Source organism: Bubalus bubalis, chromosome 9 (assembly GCF_019923935.1).
Source record: "Bubalus bubalis isolate 160015118507 breed Murrah chromosome 9, NDDB_SH_1, whole genome shotgun sequence".
Taxonomy (NCBI): domain Eukaryota; kingdom Metazoa; phylum Chordata; class Mammalia; order Artiodactyla; family Bovidae; genus Bubalus; species Bubalus bubalis.
This window is the reverse complement of record NC_059165.1, coordinates 60,794,567-60,812,231: the sequence shown is the minus strand read 5'-3', so window position 1 is coordinate 60,812,231 and position 17,665 is coordinate 60,794,567. Positions and strand designations below refer to the sequence as shown.

Here is a 17,665-nt window from a genome sequence, read left to right as displayed (position 1 = left end):
TCATGGAGAAAACAAGACTTTAATATGTCTCTTCAGTTCAGTCGCTCAGTTGTGTCTGACTCTTTGCGACCCCATGAACCGCAGCACACCAGGCCTCCCTGTCCATCACCAACTCCTAGAGTTTTCCCAAACCCATGTCCATTGAGTCGGTGATGCCATCCAGCCATCTCATCCTCTGTCGTACCCTTCTCCTGTGCTCAATCTTTCCCAGCAGCAAGGTCTTTTCCAATGAGTCAGCTCTTCGCATGAGGCGGCCAAAGTGTTGGAGTTTCAGTTTCAACATCAGTCCGTCCAATGAACACCCAGGACTGATCTCCTTTAGAATGGACTGGTTGGATCTCCTTGCAGTCCAAGGGACTCTCAAGAGTCTTCTCCAACACCATAGTTCAAAAGCATCAATTCTTCTGTGCTCAGCTTTCTTCACAGTCCAACTCTCACATCCATACATGACCACTGGAAAAACCATAGCCTTGACTAGATGGACCTTTGTTGGCAAAGTAATGTCTCTGCTTTTTATGTCTCTTAGCTGGGCAGTTTTAGTGAGCCTTTGGGTGCAGACTTTAAGAATGCAGAACCAAAAAAAAAAAAAAAAAAAGAATGCAGGACCAGGGCTTCCCTGGTGGCTCAGTGGTAAAGAATCTCCCTGCCAATGCAGGAGACATGGGTTCAATCCCTGGTCCTCAAAGATCCTACATGTCGTGGAGCAATTAAGCCATGTACCACAACTACTGAGCCTGCACTCTAGAGCCCGGGAATAGCAACTACTGAGCCCATGTGCCAGAACTACTGAAGCCTGTGTTCTGCAACAAGAGAAGCCACGACAGTAAGAAGCCCATACACCACAATGAAGAGTAGCCCCACTCACTGAAATCAAAGAAAGCCCATCCAGCAACGAAGACCCAGAACAGTCAAAAAGAAATAAAAATTACTTAAAAAACAAAACAAACAAAAAAGGAATGCAGGACCAGGATTAGCTGTAGTTAGAAAGATGCAGGGACCCAAGAGGTCACTATGACTATCTGAAGACAAGGTTGCAGCAACAAAGGAGAGAGGGGAAAGGGAAGTGGAGGGAAGGAGAGGGAGGGCAGGCCAGACACTTTGTGTAAGACACCCTACAAGGCACTATCTAGCTTGATAAGCCCCCAACAATTTCTTATTTTTGCAAAAGCAGAAACTGCAGCTCATCTAATGCACAGTTTACTGTGAGTTACAGGGCTGGAGAGAGGGGCTTTATCTGAATCTTGCAGGAACACACTGCTCTGTATCCAGAGTCCTCCATGCAGGAAATGCTACCTGAAGGCCACATCTTAGCTTGAAAGAAATTATAGAGTTTCTGACTCATCTTTTCATTTTGTATGCCAGCTGGCTCTGTGGTCTTGAATAAATCGTTTCAACAGAGACACTAAGAGGGATTGGAAGCTCCTCCACTCAGCTGTTTTCCACAGTTCTTTTGCAAGAGCATCTATGCAACAGGCATTTCATGTTAGATGGCAAAGGTATGCACCAGGGTTTGCTGATTTCTGTCCTCTCTTCCTGCTTGAAAACTGCCCAGCAAGTTTACTCCTGGGCCCACCTTCTGCTTAGCCTTTGCTTCTTTTCGAATCTTAATATTCACCCCAGTGTGGACACAAACCCAAAAGAGTTTTCCACAAAGACAATGAGGATTGTGAAAAGATACTTGCTCAGAGTGAAGTACCATAGTGACCATCATGAAGGAAAATCCCTCAGGATGCCCCTCAGGAACTCTCACCCAAACAGAAACCCTACTGGAATGGTCTTTTCCCTCAAGTCCTTGCAGTGAGAATCTAAATGACCTAACCACAAAAAGGAGCTTGGGGAGGACTCCTGGGAACTGAGCAGGTGGACTCCATTTTAGTTTTCATGAACTTTCCAGCTAGTTTTTAAGAGCGTTCAGCTTCCCCTTTACCCTTCTCATATTCTAGATGTTTTGTAAATGGAAGGCTCCATAACAGCTTAAACTACCCTGTGTTTACCAGTCAAAGAGCAGAGGAAGCCTCTGAGATATTCTGTGCTCTGGCACGCTGACCAGATGCTACAGATGAAGCTGGGGCATGAGGGCCCAGCTATAATCCTTTCCTGGCAAGCCTGGCTGAAGGGGCAATGAGACTAAAGCAACTGATTAAACGCAGTATAAAACTGAAAGAAAATGAGATAGAAAGAAATTAGCTTTAAACCTCAAGGCTGTGTATGCAATGGGGGTTGGGAGGCAGTATGAGAAGTCAGTCTTAGAGATTTCCCTGAAACAAAGGGATTATGAATTGTCCAATATGAGCAAATCCGTCTGCTCCACAGCCACATGACAGCTTCGTACCCAGTGCTGTTCATTAAACACTTTGCACACATTTGGAGATAATGGGATGCAGCCAACTTCCTGAAAAAGCTCTGAGACTCCCCTTCCCAAGTCTTTTACTCAGGAAGTGCAAGCTGTGAAGCATGGCTGTCATCAGCAGAGACAGGGTCAGTATTTCCCGCCACTCTTCACTTACTGCCTGCCCCCTTGTCTTTCTGGGTTCTCCTCTGTAACTAATGGACTAATGTTACCTGCAGATGAACGGCTGGGAGAGAAAACATCTAACTGACCAGAACTAAATAAATAAAACACTCAGAAGTGCTTGAAGGGAGGTAGAAAAGAGAGGAAGTATGACAAGAGAAAGTTCCCCACCTCTGACATTGTGACTTAAATCCCACAGAGAAACCACAGAAGGGACTCAAGTGTTTTGAAAAATGAACCAGAGCAGCAAACTTCCAAGCATGCTTTCCCAGTCTGAGCAGCTCCATTCCTGGAAAGGTGGGTCAGAGCTGTTTTCAGGGTTTATCTCCAATGGGCGAAAGAGAGTGGCTGTGAATTTCCTAAGGAGGCTTATGCTTGCCAGTGCCCACTGGACTGCCATACTAAAGCATAAGCAGACCATGGAAAGCAAGGAAGGAACAGACAGACATCCTGACCACCATTCAGACTGCTGGCTATCACAGCTAGCCTGAATAAAGAGACCTTTCCATACACCCCATCTATTACCTCCCCAGCGATACTGATTTCAGCTTGTGATTCATCCAGCCAAGATTGCCAGGAGAAATATCAACAACTTCAGATATGCAGATGATACCACTTTAATGGCCAAAAGTGAAGAGGAAATAAGGAGCCTCTTGATGAAGGTGAAAGAGGACAGTGAAAAAGCTGGCTTAAAACACAACATTCAAAAATCTAAGATCATGACATCCGGTCCCATCACTGCATGGAAAATAGATGTGGAAACAATGGATAGTGAGAGACTTTACTTTCTTGGACTCCAAAATCACTGCGGATGGTAACAGCAGCCATGGAATTAAAAGACACTTGCTCCTTGAAAGAAAAGCTATGACAACAGTGTATTAAAAAACATAGACGTCACTTTGCTGACAAAGGGTTATATAGACAAAGCTACGGTTTTTTTCCACTAGTCATGTACAGATGTGAGAGTTGGACCATAAAGAATGCTGAGCACTGAAGAACTGGTACTTTTGAACTGTGGTGCTAGAGAAGACCCTTGACTTGGGCAGCAAGGAGATCAACAGTCAATCCTAAAAGAAATCAACCCTGAATATTCATTGCAAGGACTGATACTGAAGGTGAAGCTCCAAAACTTTGGCCACCTGATGGGAAGAGCCGGTCCACTGGGAAAGACCCTGATGCTGGGAAAGATTGAGGTCAGGGGAAGAGGAAGACAGAGGATAAGATGGTTGGATGGAAGGAATCCAAATTGGAAAAGAAGTAAAACTCTCACTGTTTGCAGATGGCATGATCCTCTACATAGAAAACCCTAAAGACTCCACTAGAAAACTACTAGAGCTAATCAATGAATATAGTAAAGTTGCAGGATATAAAATCAACACACAGAAATCCCTTGCATTCCTATACACTAATAATGAGAAAATAGAAAGAGAAATTAAAGAAACAATTCCATTCACCATTGCAATGAAAAGAATAAAATACTTAAGAATATATCTACCTAAAGAAACAAAAGACCTATATATAGAAAACTATCAAACATTGGTGAAAGAAATCAAAAAGGACACTAATAGATGGAGAAATATAATGTGTTCATGGATCAGAAGAATCAATACAGTGAAAATGAGTATACTACTCAAAGCAATCTACCAATGCAATCCCTATAAAGCTACCAAAGGTATTTTTCACAGAGCTAGAATAAATAATTTCACAATTTGTATGGAAATACAAAAAACCTCAAATAGCCAAAGCAATCTTGAGAAAGAAGAATGGAACTGGAGGAATCAACCTGCCTGACTTCAGGCTCTACTACAAAGCCACAGTCATTAAGACAGTATGATACTGGCACAAAGACAGAAATATAGATCAATGGAACAAAACAGAAAGCCCAGAGATAAATCCATGCACCTATGGACACCTTACCTTTGACAAAGGAGGCAATAATATACAATGGAGAAAAGACAATCTCTTTAGCAAGTGGTGCTGGGAAAACTGGTCAACCACTTGTAAAAGAATGAAACTAGAACACTTTCTAACACCATACACAAAAATAAACTCAAAATGGATTAAAGATCTAAATGTAAGACCAGAAACTATAAAACTCCTAGAGGAGAACACAGGAAAAACACTCTCTGACATACATCACAGCAGGATCCTCTATGACCCACCTCCCAGAGTAATGGAAATAAAAGCAAAAATAAACAAATGGGACCTAAACAAAATTAAAAGCTTCTGCACAACAAAGGAAACTATAAGCAAGGTGAAAAGACAGCCTTCAGAATGGGAAAAAACAATAGCAAATGAAGCAACTGACAAACAACTAATCTCAAAAATATACAAGCAACTCCTGCAGCTCAATTCCAGAAAAATAAATGACCCAATCAAAAAATGGGCCAAAGAACTAAATAGACATTTCTCCAAAGAAGACATACAGATGACTAACAAACACATGAAAAGATGCTCAACATCACTCATTATCAGAGAAATGCAAATGAAAACCACAATGAGGTACCATTTCACGCCAGTCAGAATGGCTGCTATTCCGAAGTCTACTTTTGGAAGTCCATTCCAAAAGCCTACAAGCAATAAATGCTGGAGAGGGTGTGGAGAAAAAGGAACCCTCTTACACTGTTGGTGGGAATGCAAACTAGTTCAGCCACTATGGAGAACAGTGTGGAGACTCCTTAAAAAACTGGAAATAGAACTGCCTTATGATCCAGCAATCCCACTGCTGGGCATACACACTGAGGAAACCAGAATTGAAAGAGACACGTGTACCCCAATGTTCATTGCAGCACTGTTTACTACAGGACATGGATGCAATCTAGACGTCCATCAGCAGACAAATGGATAAGAAAGCTGTGGCACATATACACAATGGAGTATTACTCAGCCATTAAAAAGAATACATTTGAATCAGTTCTAATGAGGTGGATGAAACTGGAGCCTATTATACAGAGTGAAGTAAGCCAGAAGGAAAAACACCAATACAGTATACTAACGCATATATATGGAATTTAGAAAGATGGTAACAATAACCCTGTGTACGAGACAGCAAAAGAGACACTGATGCATAGAACAGTCTTATGGACTCTGTGGGAGAGGGTGAGGGTGGGATGATTTGGGAGAATGGCATTGAAACATGTATAATATCATATACGAAACAAATCATCAGTCTAGGTTCGATGCATGATACAGGATACTCAGGGCTGGTGCACTGGGATGACCCAGAGGGATGGTATGGGAGGGAGGTGGGAGCGGGGTTCAGGATGGGGAACATGTGTACACCCATGGTAGATTCATGTTGATGTATGGCAAACCAATACAATATTGTAAAGTAATTAGCCTCCAATTAAAATAAATAAATTTATATTTTTAAAAAAAGAAGAGAAAACTCCAAAAAAAAAGATGGATGGCAATGCCAACTCAATGGACACGAGTTTGAGCAAGCTCCATGAGATGGTGGACAGGAAAGCCTGGCATGCTGCAGTCCATGGGGTCTCAAAGAGTGACACACAACTTAGCAACTAAACGATTACATCCTCATGTCATTGCCTGCAACTTCAAAATACCAAAGTTGAGAGCATGCATAACTGATGAATAAAAAGACTAGTATCACACTCAAGACCCTTAGAAACATGGCTCTCTTTATGGGAATCTGTTAACTCTTCAAACTAAAGAATGAACATGGGCTTTAACATCAAGTTCTGGGTTTAAAGTATTCAGTTCAGTTACTCAGTCGTGTCCGACTCTGTCATCCCATGGACTACAGCAGTAAAATCTCTGCTTTTTAATATGCTGTCTAGGTTGGTCATAGCTTTTCTTCCAAGGAGCAAGTGTCTTTTAATTTCATGGCTGCAATCATCATCTGCAGTGATTTTGGAGCCCCCCAAAATAAAATCTCTGTTTCCATTGTTTCCCCATCTATTTGCCATGAAGTGACAAGACCAGATGCCATGTTCTTAGTTTTCTGAATGTTGAGTTTTAAACCAACTTTTTCACTCTCCTCTTTCACTTTCATCAAGAGGCTCTTTAGTTCTTCTTCACTGTCTGCCATAAGAGTGGTATCATCTGCATATCTGAGGTTACTGATATTTCTCCTGGCAATCTTGATTCCAGCTTGTGCTTCATCCAACCCAGCATTTCACATGATGTACTCTACATATAAGTTAAATAAGCAGGGTGACAAGATACAGCCTTGACATATTCCTTTCCTGATTTGGAACCAGTCTGTTGTTCCACATCCAGTTCTGTTGCTTCTTGACCTGAATACAGATTTCTCAGGAGGCAGGTAAGGTGGTTTGGTATTCCCATCTCTTTCAGAATTTTCCACAGTTTGTTGTGATCCACACAGTCAAAGGCTTTGGCATAGTCAATAAAGCAGAAGTAGATGTTTTTTCTGGAACTCTGTTGTTTTTTCTATGATGCAACGGATGTTGGCCACTGATCTCTGGTTCTTCTGCCTTTTCTAAATACAGCTTGAACATCTGGAAGTTCACGGTTCATGTACTGTTGAAACCTGACTTGGAGAATTTTAAGCATTACTTTGCTAGCGTGTGAGATGACTGCAATTGTGCAGTAGTTTGAAAATTCTTTGGTATTGCCCTTCTTTGGGACTGGAATAAAAACTGACCTTTTCCAGTCCTGTGGCCAGTGCTGAGTTTCCCAAATTCGCTGGCATATAGAGTGCAGCACTTTCACAGCATCATCTTTCAGGATTTGAAATAGCTCAACTGAAACTCCATCACCTCCACCAGCTTTATTCACAGTGATGCTTCCTAAGGCCCACTTGACTTTGCATTCCAGGATGTCTGGCTATAGGTGAGTGATCACACCATTATGGTTATCTGGGTCATGAAGATCTTTTTTTTTTTTTGCATTGTTCTTCTGTGTATTCTTGCCACCTCTTCTTAATATCTTCTGCTTCTGTTAGGTCCATGCCATTTCTGTCCTTTATTGGGCCCATCTTTGCAAGAAATGTTCCCTTGATATCTCTAAGCTTCTTGAGGAGATCTCGAGTCTTTCCCATTCTACCGTTTTACTCTATTTCTTTGCATTGATCACCGAGGAAGACTTTATCTCTCCTTGCTATTCTTTGGAACTCTGCATTCAAATGGGTATATCTTTCCTTTTCTCCTTTGCCTTTAGCTTCTTTTCTCAGCTATTTGTAAGGCCTCTTCAGACAACCATTTTGCCTTTCTGCATTTCTTTTTCTTGGGGATGGTCTTGATCACTGCCTCCTGTACAATGTCACGAACCTCTGTCCATAATTCTTCAGGCACTCTGTGTATCAGATCTAATCCCTTAAACATGTTTGTCACTTCCACTGAATAATCATAAGTGATTTGATTTAGGTCATACCTGAATGGTCTAGTGGTTTTCCCTACTTTCTTCAATTTGAGTCCTCCCATAAACCATTTCAGAGTCCTTAAGCAATTACCCTGTTCTATAAAGCCAGAATAATACTACCCATAGCACATGCAGAGTACATCATGCGAAATGCTGGGCTGGGTGAAGTACAAGCTGGAATCAAGATTGCCGGGAGAAATATCAATAACCTCAGATGTGCAGTTGACACCATGCTTATGGCAGAAAGCGAAGCGGAGCTAAAGAGCCTCTTGATGAAAGTGAAAGAGGAGAGTGAAAAAGCTGGCTTAAAACTCAACATTCAAAAAATGAAGATCATGGCATCTGGTCCCATCATGCATGGCAAATAGATGGGGAAACAATGGAAACAGTGACAGACTACATTTTGGGGGGCCCAAAAATCACTGCAGATGGTGACTGCAGCTATGAAATTAAAGACGCTTGCTCTTTGGAAGAAAAACTATGACAAACCCAGACGGCATATTAAAAAGCAGAGACATTACTTTGCCAACCAAGGTCTGTCTAGTCAAAGCTATGGCTTTTCCAGTAGTCATGTATGGATGTGAGAGTTGGACCATAAAGAAACCTGAGTGCTGAAGAATTGATGCTTTTAAACTGTGGTGTTGAAGAAGACGCGAGAGTCTCTGGGACTGCTTGGAGATCCAACCAGTCAATCCTAAAGGAAATCAATACTGAATATTCACTGGAAGGACTGAAGCTGAAACTCCAACACTTTGGCCACCTGATGTGAAGAACTGACTCAGTGGAAAAGACCTTGATGTTGGGACAGATTGAGGGCAGGAGAAGGGGACAACAGAGGATGAGATGGTTGGATGGCATCACCGACTCAATGAGTTTGAGCAAGCTCTGGGAGCTGGTGATGAACAGAGAAGCCTGGCATGCTGCAGTCCACGAGGTTGCAAAGAGTTGGACACAACTGAGCGACTGAACTGAACCGACAGCAAGAGTTGTTGCAGGATAAAATAGAGACAATATACTTTAAGAACCTGCTCCTTGCAGGCTCCTTTTCCACAACCACCCTTCCTCATATCCACACTGTACTTGGTCCAAGCTAGTCCAGTTCTCTCTGGCATACTGTGCTCTTCAAGTTCTCCCCATTCTACAGAAAAGAAACTGAATTTTTAATAATTTCTCAAATCTCTAAAGGAAAAAAAATAATTTAAAACTTAACTATCCCAGGGCCCCATTCTTAGATCACTGGGTTGTCACTGTGAAGCGGCTTTCGTAATTCAACGAAGCTATGAGCCATGCTGTGTAGGACCACCCGAGACATCCATGGGTGGGTCATTGTGAAGAGTTCTGACAAAACATGATCCACTGAAAGAGGGAATGGCAAACCACTCCTGTATACTTGGCATGAGAAGCTCATGAACTGTATAAAAGAACAAAAAGCTATGACACCGAAAGATGAGTCCCTCAAGTCTGAAGGTGTACAATAAGCTGCAGGGGAAGAGCGGAGGACAACTACTAACAGCCCCAGAATGAATGAAACACCTGGGCCTTCAAAGAATGAAGCAAAGTGGAAACATATTGCATAGGAACCTGAAATGTTAGGTCCATGAATCAAGGTAAATTGGACATGGTCAAGCAAGAGATGGTAAGAATAAACATCTACATCTTAGGAATCAGTGAACTAAAATGGATGGCAATGGGAGAATTTAACTCAGATGACAACTATATCTACTACTGTGGGCAAGAATTGCATAGAAGAAATGGAATAGCCCTCATAATCAACAAAAAGTCTGAAATCAGTACTTGGGTGCAATCTCAGTTTGCTTCCAAGGCAAGCCATTCAACATCACAGTAATTCAAGTCTATGCCCCAACTACCGATGCTGAAGAAGCTGAACTTGATCAGTTCTATGAAGACCTAGAAGACGTCCTAGAACTAATACCAAAAAAGATGTTCACTGGGGATTGGCATGTAAAAGTAGGAAGTCAAGAGATACCTTGAGTAACAGGCAAGTCTGGCCTTGGAGAACAAAATGAAGCAGGGCAAAAGCTAACCAAATTCTGTCAAGAGAATGCACTGGTCATAGCAAATACTCTTTTTCAACAACACAAGAGATGATTTTACATATGGACATAACTGAATGGTCAATACCAAAATCAAACTGATTATATTTTTTGTAGCTGAAGATGGAGAAGCTGTATACAGTCAGCAAAAACAAGACCCGGAGCTGATCATCAGCTTCTCATAGCAAAATTCAGAAAGAAAGGGGAAAACCAAAGAAAGGGGGAAAACCAGCAAGCCAGCCAGGTACTACTTAAATCAAATCCCCTATGAATATGTGGTGGAGGTAACAAATAGACTCAAGGGATTAGATCTACTTAACAGTGTGCCCGAAGAACTATGAAACGAAGGTCCTTAATACAGTACAGGAGACAGTGAAAAACAACATCCCAAAGAAAAAGAAAAGCAAGAAGGCAAAGTGGCTATCTGAGGAGGCTTTACAAATAGCTGAAGAAAGAAGAGAAGTAAAGAGCAAGGGAGAAAGGGAAAGGTGAATGAAAGTCACTCTGTCGTGTCTCTTTGCAACATCATGGAATCCCATGGAATTCTCCAGGCCAGAATACTGGAGTAGGTAGCTTTTCCCTTCTCCAGGGTATATTCCCAACCCAGGGATCAAATCCAGGTCTCCCACATTGCAGGCGATTCTTTTACCAGTTGAGCCACAGGAAAGCCCAAGAATACTGGAGTGGGTTGCCTATCCCTCCTCCAGAGAATCTTCCCAACCTGATCCATATCGCCGATGGGTATCGAACCAGGGTCTCCTGCATTGCAGGCAGATTCTTTACCAACTGAGCTATCAGGGAAGCCCAAAGGGAAAGGTACACCCAACTAAATGCAGAGTTCCAAAGAACAGCAATGGAGAGACAAGAAGGTCTTCTTCAATGAACAGTGCATAAAACTAGAAGAAAACAACAGAAGGCCAAAGACTAGAGATCTCTTGAGGAAACTTGGAGCTATCAAGGGAACATTTTGCCCAAAAATGGGCACAATAAAGGACAGAAATGGTGGAGATCTAGTAAACACTGAAAAGATCAAGAAGAGATGGAAAGAATACACAGAAGAACTGTACAAAAAAGATCTTAATGAACTGGATTACTATGATGATGTGGTCAGCCACCCAGAGCCAGACATTCTGGAAAGCGAAAATCAACTGGGCCTTAGGAAGCACTGCTTTTAATAAAGCAAGTGGTGTGATGGAATTCCAGTAGAACTATTCAAAACCCTAAAGGATGATGCCATCAAGGTGTTACATTCAATATGTCTGCAAATCTTGAAGACCCAGCAGTGGCCATAGGATTGGAAAAGGTCAATTCTCATACCAATCCCAAGATGAGTAATACTAAAGAATGTGACAACCATTGGACAATTGCGCTCATCTCCCATGCGAGTAAGGTCACGCTTAAAACCTTGCATGCTAGGCTTCAGCATTACGTGAACTAAGAACTTCCAGATGTCCAAACTGGGTTTAAAAAAGGAAGAGGAACCAGAGATCAAATTGCCAGCATTTGCTGGATCACAGAGAAAACAAGGGAATTCCAGAAAAACATCTACCTCTGTTTCATCGACTACACTAAAGCCTTTGACTGTGTGGATCATAACAAACTGTGGAAAGTTCTTAAAGAGATGGGAATACCAGACCATTTTATCTGTCTCCTGAGAAACCTGTATGCAGGTCAAGAAGCAACAGTTAGAACCCTGTGTGGAACAACTGATGGTTCAAGACTGAGAAAGCAGTATGACAGGGTTGTCTGTGGTCACCATGTTTGTTTAACCTACTACACCAGGCACATAAGAGAAATGCTGGGCTGGATGAGTAACAAGCTGAAATCAAGATAGGTGGGAGAAACATCAACAACCTCAGATATGCGGGATGATGCCACTCTAATGGCAGAAAGCGAAGAGGAATTAAAGTCTCTTGATGAGGGTGAAAGAGAGTGAAAGAGCCAGTCTAAAACTAAATATTAAAAAAACTAAGATTACGGCATCTGGTCCAGAAGGAGAAAAGGTGGAATTAGTGACAGATTTTCTCTTCTTGGGCTTTAAAATCACTGTGGATGGTGACTGCAGTCATGAAATCAGAAGATGATTGCTTCTTGGCAGGAAAGCTATGACAAACCTAGACAGTGTGTTGAAAAGCAAGAGACATCACTCTGCCGACAAAGGTCTGTATAATCAACGCTATGGTCTTCTCAGTGGTCATGTGTGGTTGTGAGAGCTGTAAAGAAGGCAGAATGCCAAAGAATTGATGCCTTCAAACTGTGGTGCTGGAGAAGACTCCTGAGAGTCCCTTGGACAGCAATGAGATCAAACCAGTCAATCTTAAGGGAAATCAACCTGAATACTTGGTGGAAGGACTGATGCTGAAGCTCCAGTATTTTGGTTATCTGATGAGAACAGCCAACTCATTGGAAAAGTCCGGGATGCTGGGAGAGATTGAGGGCAGAAGGAGAAGAGAGTGTCAGAGGATGAGATGGCTGGATGGCATCACCAATCCAATGGACATGAACTTGGACAAACTTTGGGAGATGGTGAGAGACTGGGAGGCCTGGTGTGCTGCAGTCCATGGGGTCGCAAAGAGTCAGACACAACTGGATGACTGATCAACAACAATCCCAGAGCAGGGCTTCCCTGGTGGCTCAGTGGTAAACAATCTGCCTGCTAATGCAGAAGATGTGAGTTCAATCCCTGGAGAAGGAAAGATCGGGAAGATCCCCTAGAGAAGAAAACGGCACCCACTCCAGTATTCTTGCCTGGGAAATCCCATGGACAGAGGAGCCTGGCGGGCTATAGTCTGTGGGGTCACCAACAGTGACTTAGCAACCAAACAACAACATCCCAGAGCAAAGAGTTTTTTGATTGTTTGTTTGTTTAGCTTAAAACTAGTTATGGTAGAAACTGCTAGTGATTCCTCATGATCTGTTCTCCCATTCTTCCACAGCAGCCAAACTTTTGCTGGGCAAATGAAGTACAAGTAAAAAAGACTACATTTTGGCCAACAAGATATAAGCAGAAACATCATTTGCCAGATTTCAGGTCTTCCTTAAAAGACTTAATTGTCACTGGCTTCCTCTTCTACGTCCCTTCTTCCACTCTGCTCCCTGGGATGCAGATCCAGTCATTTAAAAATGATGAAGAATGGGGAACGCATGTATACCTGTGGCGGATTCATTTTGAGATTTGGCAAAACTAATACAATTATGTAAAGTTTAAAAATAAAATAAAATTTAAAAAATAAATAAATAAATAAAATGATGAAGAAAGGGTTATTCCTTAGGGCAGGAATCTTAGTATGACTAGAACGAACTCAAGATCCCCCGTGTCCACCTGAAGCAGGGCTGCCATACCGGCCCTGCTGACCTGAAGATCGTGTTTAGGTGAAAGAGAAATAAACATCTATCTTATATATATCATTTCCTGTTACTTGCAGACAATTCATAATGTCTAGACCAAAATCAGATACATCCCCTTCAGTAAGATATGACTAACTTCTAACCAACACAGGAAAGGTAACAGGATGCATGTGAATACGTACATGTCATTGCACTACCTGACACCGTAATGTCTGTTTTGCTGAGAACTTGCTCTCTCACTGGCTTTGAAATACCAAGCTGCCATGTTGGGAGATATTTATGGAGATGAACACATGGCAAGAAACTGAGAGCAGGCTCCAGCCAGCAAGAAAATGAAGCCCCTAATCTGCCAACCTGCAAAAGACTGAATTCTGCAAAAAAACATTGGACCCCCATGAGCTTATTAGAAAGATATCCTTCCCCAGTCAAGCCTCAGGTTAGAAGTCAGCTTTTGCAGTGATACTGGAGAAGGAAATGGCAACCCACTCCAGTATTCTTGCCTGGAGAATCCCAGGGATGGAGAAGCCTGGTGGGCTGCCGTCTATGGGGTTGCACAGAGTCGGACATGACTGAAGCAACTTAGCAGCAGCAGCAGCAGCACTGCAGTGATACAGAGGACCCACTAGTCATGTGTGGAATCCTGAACCATAGATACTGAAATAGAAAATGTGCATTGCTTTAAGCAGCTAAGTTAATGGTAACTTGTCAGACAGCAACAGATAACTAATACACTGGCCAAAAAAATCATTACAGATATGTAAAGATGATTCACTACTGGGTAATATACAAATATAATTTGCCAAATGAGGTCACAGTAGGGTTATCACACAGTCATCTAGGTAGATGGCAAAAAGGCATACAATTCACCATAAATTTCTTTTAGATGCCCTTGGTGAAAATGAAATTTATATATACACACTTAATGCTACTCTAACATATTTACTTGACACAAACATATGTAATATAAACACATATAAAAATAGATAAAACACACATACACATCAAATGCCATCGTAATGTATAATCATGAAATATCAAAAGGATTCCTGTCAAAAACAAATTTCCTACTATACCACTATAAAAGAAAATATTTATCTTTCTTTGCATGTATTTTGACTGTATAAACTAAAGAATAAACTGAAAATCTTTTATAAACAATAAAATAGTTTAGTAAGGTACTAGGCAATATTTTTTTGAAAAACTCAATGGCCAAATCATTTCCAATAATAGTGAGTTAGATTATTCAGATCAAACCACTCTGAAAACAAAAAAACCTGAATATAAAAATACGTTCACTAAAAGCATCAAAAAAGCAACAAAATGTTTAGGAACTACAAAACCAAAAGCTAAGGAAGGGACAAAACAGAACCAGAGTACAAAAGCCACTCAACCCTGCAGCATTCATTGATTCATTCAACTTGGGTTTTGGTTTTGGCAGCCTTGTGGGGAAAGGAGAATAAAGTCAAAGTCTAGAGCCACCCAAAGTGGGAACTCTCCCCACATTTTCCTGAGAGTTTAGTCTTTTGAATTTCTAGCTTACAGGTGAATTAGAAAGACTGCCCTGGCAATTCTCAGTGCAACAGCTATGTGGGGAGCACAGGGCAATGGAAGGAAAAGGAAAAAGGAAAAGAAAAAGCTGACCCCAAAAAACTGAAGTCACAATCTGCTTCCACATGGTTTACAATCTAGACTCACATCTCTTGGGCAGACTAAGAAATCTCAAGTTGTGAACTTGATTTGCCATGGTTCCACATCGTTAATTACCTCTAGGCACCTGGCAGAAGAGAACTCAAATCTGCTACAAATAATTTTTAATAATAATGAGTAGTACAGTAAAACAACCACCAAGCTTATAAGGAAACAAGGTACCATTGATGCAAACTGGCAGAAAAAGACCTGGAATTGTAAAAGTATGTATTTTAAAATACGTATACTAGTTTTAAATAAAAGACATCCTTTAAAATTTCTGCAGCAAATAGGAAATTTTAGAAAGGAATAAATCAAACTTTGACAAGATACAAATAAAACTTCTAAAACTTAGAACTATAAATTCATAACTGAGTATTTAATGGACAGATTCAATAGCAGATTAGACACAGTAGAAGGGAAAACAAGTAAACCAGAAGACATGCTGCACAAAACTACTGAGGTTTCAACAGAAGTGGCATACAGAGGGGAGATATGGAAAACAGGTAAAGAAACATGAAAGACTACTGGATAAGAAGGTCTAACATATGTTTCTTTAGAATCTCAAAAAGATAGGAAATAGAAACAGGCAGAGACAATATTTCAAGCTATAATAGCTATAAATGTTCTAGAACAGATGAAAGACACAAATCCAGATTGAATAAATTCAACAAACTCCAAGCAGGACTTTTTTTCTTTAATCCTCACCTAAATACATCATCATGGGAAAGTAAAAAAAAAAAAATCATAAAAAGAGAAAATCTTAAAAGTAGACAGTTGGGAGCTGTCTGTGCCACCTGCTAAAGCTGGCACTACTCTGTGGGGCCCTGCCTGCTCCTGGTCAGCACCATGTATGTGTCCTGTGACATCTGGCACTGGGCACACTCCATGTAGGAATTCTCAGTGAAGAACATTGACGAGAGCATGGTTAACCTGGACAAGCACCAGGCTAAGTATGCATAGTCACCAGTGTGACCTTGCAAAGAGGCAAGACGGATGTAAACTACACTCAGCTGGTCAACATGAACGGCCAATGTGCAGAGTGTAATTTACAGATTCTGCCCTTCCCTTGCAACCAGTTCAGGAGGCAGGAGCCAGGGAGCAATGCTGAGATCAAAAAGTTCGCCATGGCTACAGCATCAAATTTGGTTAAGTTCAGCGAGATCTGTGTGAATGGGGATGATGCCCACCCTCTGTGGAAGTGCATGAAAATTCAGCCCAAGGGGAGGAGGACGCTGGGAAATGCCATCAAATGGAACTTCACCAAGTTCCTCATTGACAAGAACAGCTGTGTGCTGAAGTGGTATGGTCCCATGGAAGAGTCCCTGGTGGTAGAGAACAACATGCCATGTTACCTCTAGAGCTCTACAAGTGTGATGCCCTCACCCAAGCCTGCCGCCTGTGCCCCAGGAGCCTTCCACCGGTGCCCATGATGGTCTGCCTGAAAACCAGCCCCCAAGGGGGCAGACCCACCCTTGAGGGAGGAAGGTCCTTTGACCCAGCTGCAGCTTGGCAACCCCCACCCCTGGCTGCCTTGTAGGGATAAGACATACAATATAAAAAAAATAGGCAGAGATTGAGGGACACAGATTATTTTCAAAAGAGTGATCACTTGATAGCCAGATTCTTAACAGCAACAACAGAAGGCAGAATGGAATACATTTAATTCACTAAGAGAAAACAAATGTCATCATAAAATTTCATATCCAGAGGAAAGAGAGGGGCAGAAAGGAGGAAGAAAGGGAAAGGCAGACAGGCTCATAATCAAAACGTAGAATACATGTTCTTTTCAGGCACATGTGAACACTTATAAAAACTGATCATACACTAACAGAAAGTCTCAATTATTTTCAAATGACTGAAATTATAAAAGTATTTAACCACAAGATAGATGTTACTAACAAAAACATAACTATGAACTTTCTGTTGCATTTGGAAATTGAGAAATACACTTAAGCGACATTCTCCATCTCCCTTCTGATGTCTATGTAGGAAGTTTTCTCTGTCCCTCTTCTTACTTTAATAAAACTCTGCTACACAAAAGCTCTTGAATGATCAAGCCTGGTCCCTGGTCCCAAAGCTAAATCTTCTTCTTCAGAGATCACGAATCCAACAGTTTTCAACGTAAGCTATCATCTTGGGGGCTTGTCCGGGATGTTCAGAACAAGGTAAGAACACTCATAGTTCTAGGCTCTCTGCTTTCTCAGTACGCAAGTTTTCTGATTTACTTTACTTACTCTATGGTGTATTTGTGTGAATGAATGACACGTCCTGTGTGGTGCCTTCGTAATGACTTTGTAATGACTGAAGGCAACCCCCAAAAGGGGAGCTTTGTCGGGAGTTTATACCGACCTGCCAATGCCAAGAGAAACCCAAGGTCCCTGGCAAGGGGAGTGACCAGAAATGGGCAAAGCATGTGGACTGAACTTTCCTTTCTCAGTCATCTTTTCCTGGTCACTGACTATTTTGTAATTGCGTGGGGAATTACAACTACTAACCTAATTTGTCAGATCATAGACTTTCAGGGGAACTGTGATCCATGCTGTTACTATGTACTTTTACTTAGATCCCCTGTACGGAAGCACCTAGCCTTGCTAGGAGCAGAAAGTTACAGGAGCATGTTTGAGAGTGAGGCAGAGCTCTAGCTCCAGGAACGTCTCTCAGGCTAGAGGTTACTCTCTTGGCTGCCTGCCTCAGGGGCCAGCGACCTGAAAGTGAGTCT

The 17,665-nt window shown here is 41.7% G+C and overlaps 1 protein-coding gene and 1 pseudogene across 4 annotated transcripts in view; one reads left to right on the top strand and one right to left on the bottom strand.

Annotated features, from left to right (window-relative positions):
* SIL1 (SIL1 nucleotide exchange factor) overlaps positions 1 to 17,665 on the bottom strand; it is a 246,058-nt gene that overhangs the window by 39,572 nt on the left and 188,821 nt on the right. The window lies entirely within an intron of this gene.
* On the top strand, positions 2,455 to 16,304 carry LOC102406867 (annotated as a pseudogene).